This window comes from Mastacembelus armatus, chromosome 11 (genome assembly GCF_900324485.2).
Source record: "Mastacembelus armatus chromosome 11, fMasArm1.2, whole genome shotgun sequence".
Lineage (NCBI taxonomy): Eukaryota > Metazoa > Chordata > Actinopteri > Synbranchiformes > Mastacembelidae > Mastacembelus > Mastacembelus armatus.
This window is the reverse complement of record NC_046643.1, coordinates 6,457,785-6,479,009: the sequence shown is the minus strand read 5'-3', so window position 1 is coordinate 6,479,009 and position 21,225 is coordinate 6,457,785. Positions and strand designations below refer to the sequence as shown.

The 21,225-nt window shown below is 40.1% G+C and overlaps 1 protein-coding gene across 1 annotated transcript in view; it reads right to left on the bottom strand.

The window, feature by feature from the left end:
- The window catches only part of nrsn1l (neurensin 1-like), a 62,309-nt gene that overhangs the window by 6,563 nt on the left and 34,521 nt on the right, over positions 1-21,225 (bottom strand). The gene's annotated exons all lie outside the window — the stretch shown is intronic.

Here is a 21,225-nt window from a genome sequence, read left to right as displayed (position 1 = left end):
GGATGTTCATAATGTGTTACTGTCGAATCCAAACCCTCTGCCATCTACAGGTTTAATACAACAGCACTTCATACCAGGTAACACACAGACTTTAAAGACTATATAAGCCGGTTGGATGGTCCCACCTGAGCTCATATCTATTCTGAACTATTCTATTCTATCATTTCTTACATCTCCAGGGACTGAAACTGGATTCAGTAATTACTGAGTTTTACTCTTCTTTAACCTCTAGACAATATGGAAATCATAGCACAGTGTTAAAAGACTCCATGAAAACAGCAAATAAACAGAAAACACACTATGTGTCTGTACACCACATGGGATTGAACTCAGTATTGGGTACCATGGATTCACCACACAGGAACATTTAATGGTATTATATGGAAGTAACAACTCCATATATAGCCTAATGTATATTTATTACCAGTCTTATAGCTTAGGTCCAGCACTGCTGTCAGTGATTCAGCCCATCACCACTGCTGCTCTGCTCCAGCACTTTCCAGATATTATCCCTTTGAAGTTTGTTTGGTCTGCAGGGCTTGTCAGTGTTTGGCCACAGGTGCTTATGAATCACTTCAAACTTTCCTTGAGTGACCTCATCTTGAACCTGTGTCTTTCTCAAATATCTGAAAAAATGTCAGTATAGCTGGTGCGCTAATCTCCAAAGTCCTGGCCTTTTTAAGCTGATTATGAACCGGCTGTAAGGATGTGTAGGGCCTTGTTGGCATCCTTTCCTCTGTTCTGAGGCAACTGTTTTTCATGCCCCTTTGCTCTAGCTAAGGGAAAACTTAACACTCCAGCATATAGTGATATTCTAGACAAAAATGTACATTCTAAAGTCTGAGGAAGAACTGTCCAATAATTCAATAGTTTTTATAACATTGCACGCTTATTCAGTTCAGCACAGGAAGAAAAAAATGCAGGCGTTTCATCTACAATAGTCCTTTAGTTTCATGATTGAGTACTTTTAACTTTTCACTAACAATGAGATAAATATTCTATGGTAGGGTATGTTTTTGAACAACTCTAGAGTTTAAACTGTCCATCAAATGTCATTTTGACTAGATAGTCTGCTGAAACTGAGTGCTTCAGCTGTCAATGCCTCTGGGAATGCAAAGGAGCTTTTCTTGTGTAAGTGGCAGCTCTCATTAAGGGCTGAAATAATGTTAAAAGAAGCAACCTCACACATGTGCCAGTGTGTGTTCTGTAAATATTTCAGGGTTTCCTAAAGAAGCATTATTAATGCAGACTGTCATAACAGATCCCAAATGAAAAGAAAACAAATACTGCCATTTTCACATATTTATCCCACCTCTGTGTGAAAAGAACATTTTATACCATGCAGAATAAGTGTGTGCTGTGTATGGTTTTGTGTGTGTGCATGGGGGTAGTGGTTCAGCATCCCTGCATATTTATTTGGACACAGTATGGTGAGCCATAAAAGGCAGGATAAGACTGTTTCCAAGGTGACCTGGTGAAAGGAAGACATAGAATACTGGTGTTGTTTGTCGTTCATACACACACACGCACACACACACGCACACACACACGCACACACACACGGGTCTTTGTATGACCAAGCTGTGCACTATCAAAGAGAATGAGAAGAATTTCCATGGTTACACGTCCAGCAAGGTCAGACACAGGAAGTGAGTGCTAGGTGTTGATTGGCTGATAGATAATTACACTTTCCTTTAAGGTGAAGTGCAAACAGGGTTTTTTTTTTTTCATTTACTCTATTTCAAAGCGGTTGTAAAGCTTTATCAGTCATTTCAGCCACATGCCTTGCTGCCCTTATTACTTCCTTTATTCACCAGTTATGGAGGGTTATCCTTTGGTGTGAGAAATTATACATTGTGCTTGTCTGCTATCTTAAAAATAACCTGTGCATCAACCCACACCAGCCTATAAAGCCACTGTCATCATTGTGGAACATCCAAGCCATCATGTTAATTAGTTGTGAAAAGCCTTTCATTTATTGGCTCATCAAATAAAAAGGGCAAAGCATTTTCCAAAGCCACAATATTTAGGTTTGATGACTGAGAAGACAGTTTTAATGTTTCATTTTCTCCACCTGTCTAATCCTTTTCAGAGTGGCAGGGATGGTGGCAGCTTTACCAACATGAATTGGAAGACACTTTTGACAAGTCGGCAATTCATGTTCACACTTAAGACGAAGTTTCCTCGTTTTCTTCATCACCCCTTTGCCTCTGTTTTCACCCCATATACATATAAATACATAAAATTCTTACTATTAAACCTTGAACAAGTAGGTCTGTCCAGGGTATAGCCCACCTCTTGCCCAGTGTCCGCTGGGATTGGTTCCAGTCTATTGCAACCCTCACCTAGAATAAGTGGTATGGAGACTACATGGACAGATGGCTGCTGGCTGAGGGATAAAAAGATGTGTGTAAGATAAATATGTAGCAGGATTTAGGACTCTGGTTAACTTAAATGAAAGTATATTATAAAAGTAACAATTCACTGCTTTACAGGGCACCTCTGGCTACATCACAGGTGAAACATTTTTTTGTCATCACAGATTCAGTCTTGTTATTGTGTTCCCTGTTTTACAATTGTTTTAAGTGGGCTAGCTGACTACCAGCTAGGTAAAGGTATCTGAATAGTATCGATCTTTTCATCTAACTCTCAACAAGAGAGCTCAAACCTTTAGTTCACTCTTGCTGTGCAACTTTCTCTCTCTCCCCATTTTAAAGATACTTCGTATGCTTACCTTTTACAGCTTGTTAAAGCTCTTGTTCTCATTATCTTAAATACAAGCATACCTTATGGATTCATAAAAGCCACATTAAAGCTCAAATCATTCTCTCATTCTATCTAAAATGAAAACAGTCTTTGACTTATCTTTTAATTGCACTAAAGGCTTGTCAACTCAAATTTTCTCCCTTTTCTTCCTTGTGTCATATCGCTTGTAAATTCAAGCATACAGCCAGGATACATCACGCTATCTCAAATACAGGCATACCTTTTTAATTGCATAATTAAAAGCTGGTCAAACTTACTCTGCTGCTTGCTATCTCTTTCTTAAAAGCAGGTATTGCAGGCACACGGTTATGGATGCACCATAGCCGCATTAAAACCTGAAATTCTCTTATCTTCAATATGACTGTGCTTTTAGTAAGCACACATTTCTAATTGCACAATGAAACCTCTGCAAAGCACAAATTCCCTTTTCCTCAGTGTAATATATGAAGCTGAGCTGCTGCACTGCTGCAGGCAGGGCGATAGCAGTGCACAGTTCAGAAGGTCACTGGATGTGTTCGTGGGTGCAGGGCCCGGGAATGGCTGCGTTACATCACGGAGAGCGTCAGTTAACCGCACATTAACGTGAATAATGCATCCCATGTTGAGAAGTGCGAAGGAAACACACAAAGTCTTAATATTCTATAAGGAGTGGAATTCATAGAATACAATAGCACTTTGGGAACTAATGGGCCGTCAGGTGTCACATCCTATGATGAAGAGGCAGTGAAGTGTGTGTGCGTGTTGTTGTTGTGTGTGCTGGATGTGTTGCCTGACTGTACTGCTCGTTATAGTTCGATATAGGCACTAAAAATGTTTTTAAATGTATTCTCATTTTGGACTTCATGCTTCTCACTTGTACTTGTCAGGAAGAAAAAGTCTGTTTTTAAAAAAAAATTATTATAAGCAGTGCATTTGCAGTATTCACTATAATTAGAGTTCCAGTCTGGAGAAAAGAACAAAAATAAAGCTGTCACAATGTGACGATGCTTTACAGTTACTTCTATTGAAAAATATTTTGACTGGGCTGCTGATTGATTTGTTTTCTGTGGTGGAATACCTGTTAAGAGTTTTTTTTCCTTGTACTTCTGTATTCCATAATAAATAAATGGAGTGCTGCATTTAGTGCTACTTAAGCATTCACTGCCACTTTGGTAAAAGGATGAAATCAACAAAATGTTTTTAGAGTATCAAAGGTAAAAGTACTTATCATTAAGCTAGAATGCATGCTGGGTTATTATTACTGATATATTATTATGTAAGCAAGCATTTTAAAGACTGAGAGACCAATACATACATACACACACACACACACACACACACACACACACACACACACACACACCCTCACACACACACACGCACACACACGCACACACACACACAGATACACATATATGTATATATGTATACTAAATGTATTTTACCTGAAAAACCATATAACTGTATGGCTACACTATATAGAAATTAACAGCATTGTATTAGGACAATAGCATTTCATGAATTAATACAGAATTAGCATTTGTGGCAGCAGGGAGGTGTATGAGGGAAATAAACTACAATGCCCATTTCTATGGTAGTAAAAGAACATGTTTTCCAGTGTCGCTGTCTGATCTTTTTTAACAGTTTTGGGACAACATTTAAGCTCTGTGGCACCGATATGTTTCCACTACATGCTAATTTCAGTTGTCATGAAAGCACCTGGAATAAAGGTCAAGTCATCATTATTAACTGTTCTAGTCATGTTTCAGCTGCAGGGAAAATGTTTTACATATTCTCCTAGACTCCACGTTAGAGGATGAAACAAAGCCAACTAGAACCCTCTTTCATAAGGCCCTGAAGCATGGCTCATCTTCATCTTTCGTCCCAAGAGGACAAATTTCATCATAGATCTACTGATTATCATTTTAGTAAAATGTATTCTCGATTCAGATGTGGGAACAAACCCACTTACATAATCTTGCTAAGGACTGAGATCTATGTATCTATGTTGACCTGTCTGTCTAACTATCCAGTGCTCTCGTGTTATCCTTCCCATCTCAGACAGACTGACCCACTTCTCTTAATTCACCCAGAACAGACTATGCCTGGAGGGGAGGCTGGCCGCGACATAAGGCTGCTGCAAAGCTGACTGGTTCAGGGCTCCATCTCAATGGGCTCCTTTGCTTTTCCGTCTTCCCTCAAGTCATTACAGTGGCGGATACCAGACAGAGGGAATGGATGAGTTTCATTCCAACACGGCGCTTCCACTTGTCTGATCATTCAAGGTCACATCCAGCAGATCAATAAGACTACACTGATATATGGAGGAGTGGATAACTTGGATATGTCTGGGGGGAGGGTACACCGACACACACCTGCACAGGGTCAGACACAGTGTGTTATCTCACTTCCCAAATCTTGACACTAGATGTCAGTGGAATGCAGCACAGAGGTTTGAGTACACTTTTTTAAATCAATGCAATTTCCTTTGTTTCTGTCAGTCTTCACACAGCACAACAGCAGCACACATATCTGAAGCCATATATGGTGTTAATCTATATAATCTATGCAGCTACTTGAGAAATGCCAGTGGACTGTGTTGCAAAAACACTTGACTGCTTGATGAGCCAAATTCTCATGTTTACCTTTGCATAAAACTAATTAAATTATTTCATATTAAGTCTGTGATGTTTATTGAAAGATTTAAGGAGCAAATTTCTAAAAGGCAAAATGTGTTTACACAGAAATTCATTAGTGTAATGTCATACTGCTGGTGATTGTACTGAAATCTTTAGGTTTATTGTGCATGCATTTTTATTTTTCTAGTTTGATGGAACAACTATTTAAAGTATAAATTAACGCTATGAGGCTGTGTCATCAATATGAAACTTTGATTTAAGTTTGAGACTGCTGTCACAATGCAAAACAACACAGTCTCAGAGTATAAATCCATGAGTTTCAGTGTAATCATATTACTCCGGTAGAACATTGCCATGTTGAGATAAGGAATCATTATCATATCAGTAACACCATTTATCACTGATATAATTAGATAGCTGACTGTATGTCATTCCAAACTGGCATATATAAATTCCATCCTACACCTCCCTGCCCACCCTGCTCCCAAAGTCATTAATGTATGCTAGTGTAATATTATCACATGGCTACATTCCTCTTCTCTATCTAATCTAATTCATCAGCCTAATAGGTCATAATTAATTGCTCCATTATTAATCGAGTGATGTCATACCTACATGCCTGGGGGTGAAATGAGCTGTCTGTCACCGGGAACGCTGGCTTTGCGCGCATGTTGGTGTATGTGTGCTGGATGCTGCAATCACAGTTTGAATTTCTGCCTGAAGCGCAGCGCTCAGTGGTGTCCAACGCTCATCACACTCAACCATCTACACATCAAATTTATCACTGTTTGGTGTGACCATGTGATTACTGCTTATTACCTGAGGTCAAAAGGTTCAAACATCATTGAGGAGGATATTACATTGCAGTGGGACATGAATATTTAAGTGTCTCATTCTGATGATGCTCTTGCTTGGGCTAACTTGAGCCAGAGGAGATGATGATTAGCCTCACAGACAAGGCTAACGACCTGCGATGGATTAGAGTGGATGGCCATTGAATATGCCAATGACAGGGATTGGACAGTCCCATTCATGTAAAGAAGCGGTCAGGTGCAGATGCTTGGGCAGAGTCAGTCAATTAAAGCTTTGAAGTTACAGTGCTTATGATTTTCATGAAATCAAACCATGCTTTTGATGCTATTCATAGTCATCACTGTGTCAACCATTAAGTGTTTTGGCAGTCAGTATGCCTCTGTCTGTAATGTAGGTGATATAACTGGTAGCAGAGTTCACCATTTGAATTGCTTACTTATGGTCTTTGAGAGGAGATGCTTGTAAATAATGAAGGATTAATGTTTTTAATTTTATCTTACTCATATATGCGTCACTGTTTAATGTTTCCATATTTATCAGAGCTGTAGGTTCCTGCTAATGTACTCCTGACTGGGTTTATTGCCCTATTTTGTCAAGCAGAACAAAAACTGTCAGGGTACAACTTTAATATACAAAAATATCAATAAATATCTCATTATCAATAAATAGGGAGTAATTATAGAGAAATAAAAGCTATGTTCTTTGCTTAAAAATTAGCTCTTGTTGGCTTAAAGGATGATGCAGCACCAGTCGTGATTGATTTTAAAACTTGTTATAACATTTCATAGCATATTGCAATAATTATTGGCAAAATACTTCGCTGTGGGACTAGAGAGACACACTAAAAGGCCAAAGCAAACACACAGATATGCATTCTGTTGGGAGAAGTTAAGACTGATGTCACATTACTCCAGTAAAAACTGCAGCAGAGAGATGTGCAGGGACATTTTCATGCACAGACAAACAGAAATGCATATTTTAACCACCTTGCCAGTTCTGGCACTGTATTATTGTCAACCATCTGCCCCTTTGTTTCAAGCAGCATTGTAACCTTTCCCAAAGAGTGTGTGTATCTGTGTATTTCTGCGAGTCAGTGTGTGTGTTATCACTGGCGTGCACACATGCTTGTATATCCAGTGTGTGTTCTGGCTGCCAAACGTCCATTTGGTTGGGGAGTATTGCCAAGGTGAGGTGGAGGTCAGTTCTACACAGCTGAATCATTGAACAGCACTGAGCTGAGCTGCTGCCAAGGCTGGCAAAAGCAGCACATAACACAATGTCATCATCTGGGTACCAAAAACCTCAGTGAGGATTGTGCTTCTTAATGTTAGGGGTGAGTAAAAACACACACCATATGACGTTGTATTTGATTCTAAATAATTTCTGTGTATTTACTTTTTTTTTTTTCAGATCATTTGGTGCTCAACTGAATTTCATATGAATTAAAAAAGATATGTCCTTGTCTCTTTTCACACAGAGCTGGCGGTCAAGGCTGCTGCTTTTTTTTTTTTTGTGTGTGGGGCCAAAGATGCTCAGGCCCCACTGAGCGTTTCTGCTTTCATCCTTGGATCTGATCAATAATGGATGGAACTCCCACAGCCTTGCAGGCAGGGATTGCTTGGAAAAAACTTGGAAAACCAACCGCAATTCTGCCAGTCCCGGAGCGTCGCACTGGAGACAGGGCTGCGCTTGGACGCCAATTAGCACCAACATTTTACAGTCACTTGCTGTGTGTGACTGTTTGGAGGCATGCTCAAAGACACACGCACACACGCACGCTGTCAGACACCTCTGGAGAGCCAATGACCTACTCCCCTAACCACTTTATTGATCTGTGGGCCAAAGATGTGAAAGCCTATTGAGGTCATCATTAATGATTCATTATATCCAGAAAATGTCAAATGTGGCTTGGGAGCGTAAACATGAATGCGTCAGATGTTATGGTCTCATAAACACAAGGGCTTTGAAGAAATACTTCATGCATCTACAGTATATGAATCATACATGTGAGATGAGAGAATAAGGATGATAGAGACGGTTATCAGCTAGGGTGATGCAACTATTTCATGGCTTGTTCTGATACTGTCACTCACTTTTCTCAGGACACCCACAGAGAACTGTATGTTATTCTCAGTAATCTTCCCCTTGGCCCTATTTATGGGTTCTGTGCTGGCCAACCAATGGTACCATATACAAAAAGCACAGTGTTAAAGTATTGTATGTAGTCCGACTTTATACTTTTAGTCCATGCACACACACACTGACACACAAAGACTCACAAAGACATGTATTTGTACAGTGCATTAGCTATTCCTCAGAGACCCAAGCACATGGTGTTCCACAGGGACAGATCGAATGTTGCAGCCATGAACTCTGAGATATTCAACTGCTGTGGATGATCAGACCTTGCAAACAGCTGTTTATTCACCACATACACTTATACCAATCACATCTAGATGTTTCTCCGTTGTGGTCATATGTAGTGTGAGGGATTCCCTGCAGTTCTTGGAATGGTGTGATAAACTTCACAGCTGTTTTCTTACTGGACCGCTTGGGAAGGTTCTGTAATTTGGAACCTTGCCTCTACGGTCCTTCAGACAGGGGCTTCCAGGTCCAGCACAGAGAACCATTCAAAGATTCAGAGCTTAGAATTTATGGGTCAGGCCAAGCACAGACTGGCCTTGTGTGGGAGCCCCAAACAACGCCCGAGCAGTGGACATAAATTTGATTTTATGAGGAGAACTCGCTCAGCCCTTAAAAAACTCTATTTGTAGGGCAGAACAGGATTATACCCTTCTGAGTTTGTCTCTGTTTTTCTATCACTTTTTCCCACCCACACCCTCTCCTTTAAAATCATTGTGCACATCAAAACCACTATCAGTTTATTTATCTATTAACTGTGTGTTTGTCACTGGAGCATAAAGTTATATTTCACTGCAGTTCTGTGACATCAAACACCAAACATTTGATGTAGGCAAAGACAAAACAGTCAAGATTTTGTTTAAATAAAAAATAAAACTCCACATACTGATAATGAAATATTGTGCATATGGATTTACTATATCATACTGTATATGGACTCATCTTTTAGTTAAACAAATGCCATATAAAAACCAAAAATGCAGTACAAAGCTCAATAACTTAAGATAACCTTCAGAGACATGCAAGACATAAGACTTTTCTAAAAATGTTTATTAAAAGAAATCTCATTTAAATCCTTAAAATTACATCCACAATTATTTTTAATTCCAAGTCTTTAAAGATACTGTTACTGCTACTGGTTTTTCAACAGTAGTACTGCTATAGAGCAGTGTTTTTACAGGTGAGCTTCTAGTTTGGTTAATTACACCATGGGAGTTGGGAAGGGCTGTGCTTGCAATATATATGTATATATACTGTATATACAGTGGGTACGGAAAGTATTCAGACCCCTTTAAATTTTTCACTCTTTGTGTCATTGCAGCCATTTGCCAAAATCAAAAAAGTTCATTTTATTTCTCATTAATGTACACTCAGCACCCCATCTTGACAGAAAAAAACAGAAATGTAGAAATTTTTGCAAATTTATTAAAAAAGAAAAACTGAAATATCACATGGTCATAAGTATTCAGACCCTGTGCAGTGACACTCATATTTAACTCACATGCTGTCCATTTCTTCTGATCCTCCTTGAGATGGTTCTGCTCCTTCATTGGAGTCCAGCTGTGTTTAATTAAACTGATTGGACTTGATTAGGAAAGGCACACACCTGTCTATATAAGACCTTACAGCTCACAGTGCATGTCAGAGCAAATGAGAATCATGAGGTCGAAGGAACTGCCCAAGGAGCTCAGAGACAGAATTGTGGCAAGGCACAGATCTGGCCAAGGTTACAAAAGAATTTCTGCAGCACTCAAGGTTCCTAAGAGCACAGTGGCCTCCATAATCCTCAAATGGAAAAAGTTTGGGACGACCAGAACTCTTCCTAGACCTGGCCGTCCAGCCAAACTGAGCAATCGTGGGAGAAGAGCCTTGGTGAGAGAGGTAAAGAAGAACCCAAAGATCACTGTGGCTGAGCTCCAGAGATGCAGTAGGGAGATGGGAGAAAGTTCCACAAAGTCAACTATCACTGCAGCCCTCCACCAGTCGGGGCTTTATGGCAGAGTGGCCCGACGGAAGCCTCTCCTCAGTGCAAGACACATGAAAGCCCGCATAGAGTTTGCCAAAAAACACATGAAGGACTCCCAGACTATGAGAAATAAGATTCTCTGGTCTGATGAGACCAAGATTGAACTTTTTGGCGTTAATTCTAAGCGGTATGTGTGGAGAAAACCAGGCACTGCTCATCACCTACCCAATACAATCCCTACAGTGAAACATGGTGGTGGGAGCATCATGTTGAGGGGGTGTTTTTCAGCTGCAGGGACAGGACGACTGGTTGCAATTGAAGGAAAGATGAATGCGGCCAAGTACAGAGATATCCTGGAAGAAAACCTCTTCCAGAGTGCTCAGGACCTCAGACTGGGCCGAAGGTTCACCTTTCAACAGGACAATGACCCTAAGCACACAGCTAAAATAACAAAGGAGTGGCTTCGGAACAACTCTGTGACCGTTCTTGACTGGCCCAGCCAGAGCCCTGACCTAAACCCAATTGAGCATCTCTGGAGAGACCTGAAAATGGCTGTCCACCAACGTTCACCATCCAACCTGACAGAACAGGAGAGGATCTGCAAGGAAGAATGGCAGAGGATCCCCAAATCCAGGTGTGAAAAACTTGTTGCATCATTCCCAAGAAGACTCATGGCTGTACTAGCTCAAAAGGGTGCTTCTACTCAATACTGAGCACAGGGTCTGAATACTTATGACCATGTGATTTTTCAGTTTTTCTTTTTTAATAAATTTGCAAAAATGTCTACATTTCTGTTTTTTTCTGTCAAGATGGGGTGCTGAGTGTACATTAATGAGAAATAAAATGAACTTTTTTGATTTTGGCAAATGGCTGCAATGACACAAAGAGTGAAAATTTTAAAGGGGTCTGACTACTTTCCGTACCCACTGTATATATATGTTTTATATATTTGTTATATATATGTTGTTTATGATGTTATCTTAAGATCATGAGTCAATTATTACGTGATTTCTTTCTCGTGATAACTGAATCATTAATTTTTTTAAGCCCAATTTCTTGAGATAATGTGTTATTTGACTTTGTGATTTCGAGATAACATTTTCTTCTGATAATGAGATAAGTGATCACATTATCAGCAGAAAACAAGCTATGTTCTTGAGAACATAAAACATTTATTGGAAACATGGCTGTTCTTGGTTTCCGTAGATAATAATGGGTCATGTACTAGACAGCTTTTCCATCACCAAAACTACAGGTGGTAATATGCAAAGCAACATATCAATAAACTACTCTAAAAGTCAGCTCTGCAAAGGATATGAAGAAAAGAAATGCCTTCATAATGTTTAGTGGGTTTAGCAAGGATACACGTTTGTCTGAACATATAATGCTTTAATGTGAATATAAACAAATGTTTCATTGTCCAAACAGGGGAGCTGTAACTACTGGACTAAGACATCTCCGGCTTCACTGAAAAGTCTATTTTCAGTTTTTGTGCACTAAGTTTCCAGCTTACACGTCTAGAAGTTGCATAAGTAGCAACAATGTCACAAACCCATGCTTGTACCTACACATTTTAAACTCAGTGAGCACAAAGAAAATGCTGATGGAAGATTCTACTGTCAGACCCTGCACATACATCATTCTGCAGAATGAAGCTCAAACAATAAACAAAATACATTTTTTAGTGGAGGAGGACTTTTAAAATGAACTCAGTACACAGTAATGCTACAGTCGAGCCACAGCAGTGGTATGGCATTCTATATAGAGGAAACAGACAGTCCAGGTCATTCACCAGATATTAGTAGACTCTTTCCTGTGTCCCTTTCTGTCTTCACCACTCTGCAGTATGAACTCTTATTAGACAGGGCCCATATCTCTAACTGAACAATGACTTCATGTCTCTGCAGTTAATTATCTGTCTGATCCATACCATAGAGAAGAATGAATGGACTCCACTGATGTGTTCCATACATAGGCCACACTAATGTTCTTTCCATATAGGCAGGCACTGGCAGAGTCACGAGACAGCGCTATTAGACCAATGTAATGAGTTTACGTATGAGTAATGGCTGTACACTTACTTGAACAGGGAGCCCTCTGCACAGTCTTCTAAATCAGTACCTCTACTGATCCATGTACAGCAAATCCTGTGACTAATTTTGTAGTCTGGGGAAAGATTTTTGGAGCGAACAGTTTCTGAATGAAGATTGGTGTGTGCCAAGTATGCAACATTCTGTATGTGTGCTGCCGCCCTGTGTGCCACTGCTGTTCGGTGTATAAACTCAGAGGCTCTCTGTGTTGGTAAGATCTCTACTGTCTGTTCTAATACTCGTACACTGGTTTGGCCTGAAATGCCGTAATGGCCCCAGCTGTGAGTCTGTATTTGTGCTAGTCCTGCATCAGTGCTTTTAAACACCTCAGCCTTCATTCTGCAGCCCTGGTGTTTATTTAAATGGATTTGGACTGCTTAGGCTGTAAAGAGAGAAGGCATAAAACACTGAGGGCTAGTGAATTACCAGCAATAAAGCTGCGAGACGGGCACGTTGATGGAGCTAAGCTGAGATGGGCCAAACTAGGCCATGCAGGACTACCAAATCCCCAAGCTTACCTCTAACAGCAGCCTGAATTCCTGCTAATTGTCTCCTCTTGTCATCCCTGTTTACTCAAGCCTCACCACTTTCTTTGCCATAATGGATTCAGGGGCCTGACAAGCCATGTTTGATTGATTTCTCTCCCTGACCACTCGGTGGAAGGACTCCTGGCGGCATGCCAGCTGTACAGTGGGTTGTCCCTGGTGTGTGTGTGTCGGGTTATGTTTGTGTGTGCACAAATGGAGCCACTATAGCATAACTGCCACACTATAACTCTACAGTAGGATACTTTGGTGTACAGGTTTGTGCCCGAAGGGTGTGATTAACATTTAGAAACAGCCCCAGCATCAGTCACACTGCCTCTGCTTAGGTGTGTTTAACCTTTTTGTATGGAGAGATACAACAACCAGAACAGAGGGGATTTAACAAAGAACTAGAGATTCTAGAAAAGGAAGTGGTATAAAAATGTAAAGTGAAGTTTAATAGAGGGCACTACAATAAAACTGCATATTTCCATATATATGTTTTGGGTGTGTGTGATTATGAAAGTCAAAGCAAAGTCATAAAGGTATGATTTATGTCTTAAAGAAGTGGAAAAAGTTGGACTATAACATTTATCAAATTTGAACTTCTTTTCTGTTCTACTGAGTCTGACTCTGTGCTGTGTAAGATTTTATGTGTGTCGGGGCTGAGCAGTTCTCATGATGGATGTGCAAGGCTATCATCTCCACATCGCCTCAGTTAAGATGATAGATCCAAGCTTCCAGAGAGGTCGATTAAAGTTCAGCTCTGGAGTTAAACTTTCGCTCAGGTCCAAAATTCTAGTGAAGATGATTCTGCTGATGTTTACTCACTGAAGTCTGACTGAAGGATGGGAAAGTATCCAATTGGCACACTGAGTAGAGCTGTTGAAGATCTGCAAGTTACAGCTGTGTGTGCCTGTGTGTGTGTGTGTGTGTGTGTGAGAGAACGACAGAGAGACAGCAAGTTATTCTCATTATCGCTGAATAACTAAGCAAGCCTTGGCCTGCCAATTATGGAGTGTGACTGTCAAAGCTGTTAACATGTCTATACACAGAGGTTGTGGCAAATCACTTATATTGATATTTAGTAATTTAACGTGAGTAGAATGAGCCTTCTGGGCAATATTTAGCTTTACATTCAACATTTAAAACAGCTCAGTAATTAGAACCTACATTTCCACAGACCAGGACATAATCCTGACACTGTTTATGTCAAATATGTAAAACATAGAGAGTATTTATTGTTACTAAATGTTTCAAAATGTCATAAAATGACATTTCTGTGCCTGAAAATATGCATCACAATTAAAGAGCACTACAGAGAGCACAGCATATGCTGTGTATGATCTAAACCCAGTAATCTAATGGTAAATTATGAAGCATGGTTAAATAAAAGGGAGCATTAGCCATAGCTGTCAGCTTACCCTGATTGATAGAGCGCACCAGTTGTGGCAGACAGGGAGAACTATTGAGTGTAGGAAGCTGTGATCATGCATGTGTATGAGTGTGTATGCAACTGCAGGCAGATGTGTGTTACAATTAATATCAGAGAGGTAAATCACTACATGAGGTAAGCTTAAGTTCTGATGAGTGTACAGTACTGAAGCACATACTATTCAGTCTGTTGAATATGAAAGAAGGTATGTATATGTAAGTGTCTGTAATGACAAATGACAGTGATTGCTGTGCTTAGTTATGAATAGATGCTACAATCCCTGATTAGGCACATTGGTATGCTACCCAGATACATCTCCCTTTAATTCATGAATCGGAGTAAGACTATTAAAGAATATATTGCAATATAATAAATGTGTGTTTTAGTGAATATTTCTGGTTGTGGTGTGACTAAAAAGCAGGCTAAAAATTCATAGTACAGCTTCTGAAACCATTCGTGAGATTTGAAGATCGTCACCTACTTTTTAGTAAGTTAGCCCACCCAGTCATGTCTGATGACGCTAAACCTGTTTACCCAAACCATAAACAGTCGACAATCTAATATCTTAGTGATCCACAACTGGCTAGTTTATTACTGCTTCCTCACACAAGATTAAATGTGCATTAACTACACATTGTCTTAAAAATCAAGTGAATATAGGAGAGGATGTGGTGTGTCTGAGCTAAATTAGCACCTTCCATGACATTCTGCTACCTACAACGCTTTTGTTCCAGCTTCTATACCCTAAGTTGTCAAAGCACAGTAGGTAAAGCAGCTCCACCTGCCACCCAGTGAAAGCTATACCATATATAGTCATTTCAAACAGCCAACCAGATGGAAAGCATCAAAAACAACTAAAGGACTCAAATTAGATTCAGACGTGGCAATCTTCCCTCTGTGTATGTTAGTATCTAAAGCTAAGGTATTAGTTTAGCGTGGTTGCAATTTAACCTTTGTATTGAATCATTATAATTTTAACTGGGGAGGAACCTTTGCTTTAAGTCACATTACTGAGAGTTAATCAAGGTACGAATAATAATAATAATAAAAGTGGGTTTGAAATGACAGAAGATGTAGTGCTAGGGTCCAGACTTAAGATCTGTGATTCCTCATTTTAAATCATCCTTTTAACCAGACTGAGTGTACTGGTTTATGAGAAACAGGTCGGACTGTGTTCCACTGTTATGTGTGGTCCACTTATTTAAGGAGGAAACACAACACAGATTCTTTGTATGGAATATAAAATACCACACAGTAAGAGTAAATGAATGGATAAATACACAGTATCTACAAAGTGAGAACCAGCCTAGTCCTTTGGGTCCATTCCCTACACTGGATGTAGAGGAAAAGCAGAATGAAGTGGGAAGACCTCCACTCAAAAAACAAATCAAAGGATGAGAACAAGGACACTTGTACTGTTATGCTTGGATGTAAAACGAAGCGCAAACCCTTGGAGCCTGAACCTGTCCAAATGGAACTGGAGAGGAAACATTTAGGACTGACATGAAGAGAAGGATGAAGACGAAAACAAGCTGGCAGAATGAGATACTAACCTCTGCGATCAGTCATAGTGAAGCTAATGAGCACTTTACTTCCATTCCAGTACTAGAAAACATGTGCTTTGTATGATGTGGTTAAAAATAATAATCTTTTTTCTGCGGTGTGAACAATCAAAATAAATATCACAATGATATTTCTTTCATAAATGGCCCTCTTTTTTATTGATTGTGCTGTGAGGACATTTGAAATGACTGCAGCAAAGAGAGATAAAGATCAACAAACTTGACAGTGTGCTCAAGGACACTTGAGGCCCACAATTCCTCTGCTTTAAATGGATATTTCCCATGTGGATTGCTTGTCTTTTATGACTTAGTTTCAACTGTACAACAACAGCTCTCAGCATGTTGCAAGTTTTTAAAAAAAGTGCATTTTATCCTCACAAATATACCATGAGGATACTGAACACAGCAATCAAAGCCCAGCCTGAGATTCTTCATGATGTGCACAAAGGAAGGAAGATGAACAAAGTATAGACACAATGAAATGCTCACGGCGGTTTGAAGAGCCAAAGCAAGACAGGCGATCCTGAGGGGTTTGATTACAAATGCTGCAAGCTTTTCGCCATCACAAACAAACAAGAATTGGTTCAAAGAGGGAATCAAATTCAAAGTAGAACAAGGCTCTAACTTTCATCTTCTGGCACCTTCATCAGCATCTGATAAGCAAAAAGGTAGCCTAAGTGCTTCAGCTCTGAGAGCATTAATGCTACAAAGGTCCTCTGTTCCTAAATCACTTTTTGCTTTGACATGAAGACGATGACAAACTCCAAACTCAAGCTTACTGTTTATTTAAAAATGACTTGCTCTGCTTGATAAATGAAAACGTGATGTCAGTGAGGCTCTAGGTTTATTTCTATCACTGCAAAACACATGCAACACATTACATGTGTGACTAATAAGTATGAACAAATATGGCTTTCTTTAAATCGCTGCAGAATTTGTAGGAATAATTTACATGAGGACAAGATATCAAAGTGTGTGCGTGCATGTGTGTGACCTGAGCACCAGGACAATTCATCATTCCTGGATATTGAGTAAATCAGAATAATTTCTTCTTTGATGAGCTTTTGCTTAATCTGTCAGACACCATGCCTTCACGCTCCTGCAAGACATCATTTTTGGGCACGCAGGCGCATTTGCTAAAGTTACACACACTGCGATTTTTCAGATACACTTGGGTTAAATCCTAAAACTGATATATTCACTCCCTGACTCTGGCTCACTGTTTTGAATTACTCATATGGTAATTTAGGAGAAACTATACATTTAAAAAAGCCCATTTCTAAAGTTGTGAAGAGATATGAGTGGTTTAGGTCAGAATAGCCCCTGCGCCCATTTTCTCCATCAAACACCCACCAAGTGAGCAATTCAGATCTATCCAGCCTTGTCCGCTTCTCTATTCAGTGCTCATTTAGCGATAGAAAGATGGAAGGAGATGAAGGGAAAAGCGAGCCATCACACGGCCAAACGGTGTGGGTCGGCAAAATCCACACACACTACTGTAAATCCAAAAGAAGGTAGATCATTTGAAAGAATATTATAGCTGCAACTTAAAGCTGGAGCCAAGCCAGGAGCTAAAAGACTTGAATTTCACTCTTAATCTGTTACTCACTCTATTTCTCCCCCCTACCAACACATTTTTTCTTTCCTTTCCAATCTCACTCACTCTCCCACCTCATCATCTAATCCAGCCTGAGGGTTGAGGAGTGTATGTGTGTGTGTGTGAAAGATGAGCCGGTCTTAGCCTCACTCTAACCTCTTACTCCCTACACACACACACACACACACACAACCATGCACACAAATAAAAAGTCTGTCAGTGTATGTGCACTTCACGCGCAACCATCCACCTACACAGAACTCGCCCTCCTGACACACATATTAATATGTTGATTCACACAGATGAACACACACACACACACACACACACACACACACACACACAGAGTTTGGCAGGACTGGCTAGGTGAGGGCATGCCTCGCTTGTGATTAGAAGGGCAGGGGTTATGATCTAGGTGCTGAAGTGCGACGCTGCATGTATTATACATAGAACAATAAATCTTTCGAGAAAATGGTAATCCAAACACAGATGAAATATTCATGCCGCATGGCTGTGTGGTTCACCTCTTTTTACTCTTTAACCAGATAAGATCCATGCAGGGTTAAAGCAGAGGTAAATGAGACAGAGAGAAGAGGGGAGAGAACACAGAGCGCAGAGGAAAAAGGAGAAATAATGTGTTGAAGCATGAAATCAGGGCTGGCTTGTGTAATTTAGCTCTGAGATGGAGCTCACCGGCTAGAATTTCATTCCCTTTAGGACTGGTTTAAACCTTTACGCACACACACACACACACACACCGACACACACACACACACACACATATATATATATATATATATATATATATATATATATATATATATTCCATTCATCCCTCCTTGTGAAACATTGCTCACACATTTCTTTACACTTTGTATCCACTTCTCTAGAGTACTACATTGATTACTGTAGCACTCAGCAAAGCAAATGGCTTTTTTTTTTGACTCTTCTGCCTGTCTGAGTCTGACACGAGTCTATTGTCAGCATCCTAGAGTTTGCCGTAGAGAAAGCTACTTGAGCTAACTACCTTCATCACAGCAGACTGATTCCACTTTCTCTGTTGTCCTTGCAAGCAAACTAAAGTGAAAAACAAGAGATAGCTGTTTAGAGTTTTACAGGACTCTCTGGAGGTCTAGTAAAAGAAGCACAAGCTGATCAAGTGGAAAGTGTGGCAGGAATCCAGGTTTCAAGGTAGATGAGTTCCACCAGAGAGAGACAGCTGGTAAACCTTCATATCAGACAGGGTCAGGAGGTTGGTACGTGTGTGTGTGTGTGTGTGTGAGGGTGTGTGTGTGTGTGTGTGTGTGTGTGTGTGTGTGTGTATCTCGATATATTCAGAAGGAGAAAGTGTGCTGCATGGGGTCAGCTCCCATCCATAACATTTAACATTTAAGTGAACTGCAGAGATCTGAAGGTAGCTGATAAGCATGACAGCATGGCAGCAAAATATTACTGTACTGCTGAGGACACAGAGAGAGAGCACAGACATGCACATACAAATCAGACTACATCTCTCTATATAACTTATTTATTCACATGTTCACAAACACACACAAAGACAGTTATCATGACACAAAGACACACAATTGCATGCACACACTATCCATAAAACACCCTATTAGGCCTCATCCCATCATATCTGAGCCCACCTCATCACTGACCTCACACTATAAAACTTTAACACTCCTTGGTGTGCGTGAACGCACTCCACAGTGTCATTACAGCAGCTCTAATAGGGTTGTGCATTTGTGTGAGCTCCTCTGGGTTTATTTGCTGTGTGTTTCCTCTGCAGATGGAGGTTTTACAAGCCCAGGTGCCTGTTATTGGCCTCCTATCACTGTCCCAGGGAGCTGTGTTAAATCTATAACAAGCTGACAGTTGAACAGATATTGAAGGGCTCTTCAGAAACAATGCCACAGCAAGAGAAACACTTTCTATCACTTGGGAAAAAAGACAAGGCTTTACAAGCTACTCAGCGTACAATGCTGATGATTATTATTGCGAGTCGGTTTGCTGCTGAGCTGCGCTGAGAGATACTGAGGTGTGTGTGTGTTTCTGCACAGGCCCTGTTTGTTACTGGCTACTATTCTCATAACAGTAATGTAACCTGAGTAATATCACAATTATGTACATAGTTTTCACCCTTTACATGAGCCTCTGCATCACAGTTAATGTATGCATGTACGTAGCCACTGATTCACTTTGCTTCCTGCAACACACAATGAGCACAGATGCATTAGTGGTTGAGGCCATGCACATTACAGAGGATAATTGCCTATGCATATTTCCTCATGTGCGCTCCCTGCACTCCATGACTAGCAGTGGATTGGATTTGAGTGCCAGTTGCAGAACCATTAATAGAAATTAAGTGCCAGCGAGAACTACTGGAGAGAGACCAGTGGAGCCGGAATGGAGTTTATGTGAAAGATAAATACATTTCTACAGAAGAGTGCCTCCGTTTATTGGTTGGGAAATGCACTGTGATATGATAGAGGGGCAACAAATGAGTATGGAATGGGACGATATGGCTGAGAGAGAGGAGAATGTTGTGGAATTAGAGGCCTGACTTGAATAGGAATGCAGCAAATGAAGTTTGGTTGCAGTTTGTATTTTACACAGAGTGGTGAGTACTGAAACCTCAGAGATCAATCTGATACACTTAGATGTGACAGTTGCACATTAACCATCCATACTGTAATTTACCAACAAGCAAATGTAAAATAAATTAAGCAATGCTGCAATCCAGCCGCTCCTGGTTGCTCTCTCTGTCCTGTGCATGCCGAGTTATCATCCGTCATCCCTTGAGTGCCTCTTTCTGTTGGCTGGCTGATGTCAGACAGATTACATACTCATCACACACACATGCAAGTGCACATGCACATGCATGCATTCACTTGAGCTAATAAAAATTCATCCTCTTCCCGCGCTGTCTAATGGGCCTAATAAGAGAGAGTCACTGGGGGCTTTGCACATGTCAGACAGATTACAGGATGCCCAGAGACTGGATGGACAGGTCCTTGGCAGTGACATACCAACACTGACACAAACACACTCAACTCTCATTCTAAAGAAGAGCCCACTTCAAGAGATGCAACCATCTCCCTGACCACTAGGAGGCAAGGGTGAGCTTTGCCAAACAGACAAAAATCTACTAAAGCTCCTCATAACAGGCTGAAATGTAGGATCTTCAATTACACACATGACTTATCCCATTGTCATGTTGTTCAACTGAGCAACAGATCGTCTTATGCATACTTACTGTATATTATCCATTATTCTGAGCACATTGCTCTAATAAAGTTTTATTATTAAACTGTTCTGTGAATTCCTGATTACATTTTTCCCTAAAAAGCATGGATGGATTACTGAACATGCCAGGTCAGGGTGTTTCTGGCCCAAAGCTACATTTCTTCACACAGCTTAGTTAAAAGTACAGGCAGTATTTACTTTTCAGCTGTAAAACATATTGAGGCTATTTATATTTATATATATATATATATTTCACTTAAATACAGTTACATTATGTTAACTATCTAAATCGGGTTTGAGGTTTGAAACTTCCTCTCCATCCCAATGGAAAATAAGAGATTTGGACTCTTAAAACAACACTTACTTCAAAGGGCCACAAGTCTACTGCAAAGAGTTGCAATGAAGAGATAGTAAAAAGTCTACATAAAGACAAAAAATGATTAAAAAGAGAAGCAACATGACT